Below are 4,645 nucleotides of genomic sequence, written 5' to 3'. Positions count from 1 at the left end.
AACAAAAAAATGAACAATATTACTCTATTAGAAAGAGTATCTAAGAGTATCGAATGTTGACATTTATGAACACAACATTAATACATACAAATTTTCATTTATGAATCACACACTTCGGTGAATACATACAAAAATGCATAATAGTCAATGTAAGTTTTAGCGGAAAAATGTTGATCATTCCACCATTCCTCCCACAAAAAACTAGCTAGTTTAAAAGACTTGATTTTTTTATTTTTAAAAATATTTATTGATCAAAACTTCACAAATAAAACACTACTAAAAATATTTTTAAATATTCATAGCCCACGAGCTGGCCTTTGAGGCTTGTGGGTTGGGCCTACGAGGCTAGCGGGCCAAATGAGGCTGGGCTAAAAAGCCTCGTTCCTAAATGGGCCAAAAAAATTAGGCCCAACCCCACTTAATTCAAGGGTTGGGTTGGGCCGGCCAAGCCCATTTTGACAGCTCTAGTCCTCGAATGAAGTCTAAACAAGTTGAGTATGGAGGGAATGAGCTGCAATCCCTACCACTAATTACTAGAAACATGATATCTAACTGAATCGAGTTCCAAGAACATGCAAATATGCAGAAATACAATAGCAACTGAAGGAACAAGACACTAAGACTGATTTTATACAAGAGTAAACTGAGAGACTGGAGAGGAACTATTACCTGAAGCTAGAACGAAATCGGAAGGAAAGAGGTGATGATACTTGGCCATCATGGCTGCTTCTGCTTCCCAAGTAGCTCCCTCTACGGACTGACTCCTCCATAAAACTTTCACTGAAGTGACTTCGTTATTTCTCAACCTACTAACCCGACGGTCAAGAATTTCAACTGACACTTCTTTATAAGTGAGACTATCCTTCACAACCAAACTCTCTGATGGTATTATTGATGCCGAATCACCCACACAAATTTTCAACAGGTAAATGTGAAAGACTGGATGAACTGTTGTTAGTTCTGCTGACAACTCTAACTCATAAGCCACCTTGTAAACCCTTTTCAGGATTCTATAAGGACCTACATATCTGGGACTGAGCTTTCATTTCTTGCCATATCTCATCACCCTCTTCATAGGTGACACCTTCAGGAAAACCCAATCATCGATTTCAAACTCTAAGTCTTTTCTCCTGACATTTGCATAGGACTTCTGACAACTCTGAGTTGTCTTTAGTCTATCTATGATGAGCTGAACTTTCTCCATAGCCTCATGAACCGAATTTGGCCCAATCAAGGCTGCTTCACTTACTTCAAGCCAACCAACTAGGGACCTGCATCTACACCCATATAGTGCCTCATATGGGGCCATCTGAATACTAAAATGATAGTTATTATTATAGTCAAAATCTATGAGAGGTAGGTGATCATCCCAACTACCCTTGAAATCGATCATGCAAGCTCTCAACATGTCCTCTAACGTCTGAATGGTATGCTTTGCCTTACCATCTGTTTGTGGATGAAATGTTGTACTGAGATTTACATGAGTACCAAGACCTTTCTGAAACGACTTCCAGAAATGAGAGGTAAACTGAAGACCTCTATCTGAGATGATAGATAAGGGAATCCCATGTAACCTGACTATCTCATTGATGTAGATTTTGGCGTAGTCCTCAGCTGAATTTGTAGTCTTGACAGCCAAGATGTGAGCAGACTTAAAAACTTTGTCCACTATCACCCAATGGAGTCATGCTGTCTGCGAGTATGATGTAAACCTGTAATGAAGTCCATGCTTATTACTTCTCACTTCCATGTAGAAATGCTAATCTCTTGAGTCATACCTCCTGGTTTCTGATGTTCTACCATAACTTATTGACAATTAGGACATTTAACCCCAAAATCTGCTATATCCCTCTTTATTCCGTTCTACCAAAAGACTTCTTGATACATCTTAGTGGAACCTGGATGAATGGAATATCTAGAATTATGGGCTTCTGTAAGGATCTGCTTCCTTAACTCACCCACATTAGGAATAAATAAACGACCCTGGTAACGAAGCACACCATCTCCCCCTATGGCAGAAAACCTCAACTTTCTGCTGATGAACTGCATCTTTCAACTGAAGTAGTATAGGATCACTATCTTATTTTTCCTTAACCTCCGCTACTAATGAAGATTCTGACCCATTCTGAACTATTACACCCTCTTCTAGTGTGTCTGTAAGGCAAACTCCTACGCGAGCAAGCCGGTGGACATCTTTGGCTAGCTCTTTCTTTTCCTCTTCAACATGTGCTACACTTACCATAGACAGTCTGCTGAGAGCGTCAATCACTACAATGGCCTTACCAGGATGGTAAAGCACATTCATGTCATAGTCCTTGAGGAATTCAAGTCATCTTCTCTAGAGAAGATTTAACTCATTCTGGGTAAACACATACTAGAGGACTTATAATCTGTGAACACATCAACATGAACACCATACAAGTAGTGTCTCCAAATTTTTAGGCCAAATACTACGTCTGCAAGTTCGAGGTCACGAGTCAGGTAGTTCTAATCATAAATCTTAAGTTGTCTAGAAGCATAAGCTATGATCTTACCTCGCTGCATCAACACACAACCTAGGCCGACCTTGGATGCATCACAACAAATCACATAATCGTTTGAACCATCTGGTAGAGTCAAGACAAGAGTTGTAGTCAACCTAGTCTTCAATTCTGAGAAGCTTTTCTCACACTCATTTGACCACTGAAACTTGACCTTCTTCTTAGTCAACTTGGTCAATGGGGAAGCTATGGACGAAAATTCTTCAACAAATCTCATGTAATAACCGGCCAAACCCAAGAAACTTCTGATATCTGTTGGACAGATAGGTCTAGGCCATTGCTTCACTGCCTCTATTTTCTGAGAATCCACTTAGATTCTTGCGTTAGATACCACATGACCAAGGAAAGTGACAAACTGTAACCAGAATTCACATTTGTTGAATTTAGCGAATAGCTGGCGATCTTTGAGAGTTTGCAGAACAACTCTCAGATGAGACGCATGCTCCTCATCACTCTGAGAATAAATGAGGATATCATCAATAAAAATGATAACGAACAACTTCAAATATTGTTTGAACACCACATTCATTAAGTCCATAAAATCTGCAAGAGCATTTGTTAGTCCAAAAGACATAACTACAAATTCATAATGACCATACTAAGTTCTGAAGGTTGTTTTTGGAATGTCACTATCTCTAACTCTGAGTTTATGATAGCCGGATCTGAGGTCTATCTTAGAAAAATAACTAGCACCTTCAGTTGGTCAAGCAAGTCATCAATCTTGGGGATGTGATACTTGTTCTTGATTGTGACTTTGTTCAAATGGCAGTAGTCAATGCACATTCTGAGAGAACCATCATTCTTTTTCACGAACAACACTGGAGCACCCCATAGAGAGATATTGGGTCTGATGAAGCCCTTATCTAGAAGGTCTTTAAACTATTATTTCAATTCATTTAGCTCAGCTGGAGCCATTCTGTAAGAAAAAATCTAAATAGGCTAGGTATCTAAAAGGAGATCAATTCCGAAGTCGATTTCCCTTTCTGGAGTAACTTCGAGAAGATCTTCAGAGAACACTTCTAGAAACCCCCTTACTACTAGGACTGACTCGAGAGTTGGGGTTTCAAAGTTTGAATCCTTAACTCGAACAAGATGATAGATATACCCTTTAGAGATCATCCTTCTTGCTGAGGTGACTTTTTGAGAGACTGTGACAGGGTAATTTTTGTATACCCGTGGAGCTATAACTGGGTCACCAACTAGAGTAGAGACTGAGAAGGGTTCTGAGAGAGTTTTTAGACTAACACTGAAGTTAACTGCTATATAAGGAGTTACAAAAGACAGTGTAACCCTTGAATCTAACAACGCATAAACATCTAAATAAAAGACTCGTAACATACCAATGACTAAGGCTGGGCAACGGACCGGAATGGGACCACCGGACCGGAACGGGACGGTTTGACCGGGTTGTTGACCGGTACCGGGATGAACTGGACCAGAATTACTGGGATGGAGGCTCAGTTCCGTCCCGTCCCACTATATACCGGGATAGAACCGGGACGGACCGGAACGGAACGAAACCGGATAAACGGGACGGCACATATAGCTATTTCAAAAAATAATTATTTTTTTTGAGTAATTTTGAATTACGAAAATTCGAATGTTTTTTTTATTTTTCTAAGTTATATTAGTTTATAGTATTTAAGTTTTAAAATTTATAATAATTTTACTTAAGTTTATTTTAAAGATTTTTTTTTTAATTTTTACGTATATAAGTTTGTAAGTTAAGTTTAATAAAGTTTTTTTTTTAGTTTTTGAGCTTATGTAGTTATGTTATAAGTTTTAAAGATTTGAATCTTTTGAAGTTTATAAGTTATTAAGTTATACTTATAACTTGTAAGTTAAATAACTTAAGTTTGTAATTTTAAAAAAATTAAATAAACAAAAAAGAAATGCTAATAAAAGTAAATAATGACAAAAATATTATTTTTTATTTTAATTAAAAATGATTTACCAGGACCGGACCGGAACGGAACCGGAATGAACCGGGATGAACCGGTATCGGTATTTTGGTACCAAATCATGGTACCGTTCCGTTCCGTGTACCGGTTCAATGTATCCCATCCCGTCCCGAATACTACCGGACCAGAACGGACCGGAATGGT

This window comes from Solanum verrucosum, unplaced genomic scaffold (assembly GCF_900185275.1).
Source record: "Solanum verrucosum unplaced genomic scaffold, falcon-dt-bn FXZP01000182.1, whole genome shotgun sequence".
In the NCBI taxonomy this organism is placed as follows: domain Eukaryota; kingdom Viridiplantae; phylum Streptophyta; class Magnoliopsida; order Solanales; family Solanaceae; genus Solanum; species Solanum verrucosum.
The sequence above is the reverse complement of the archived record's forward strand: the minus strand, read 5'-3'. Positions refer to the sequence as shown.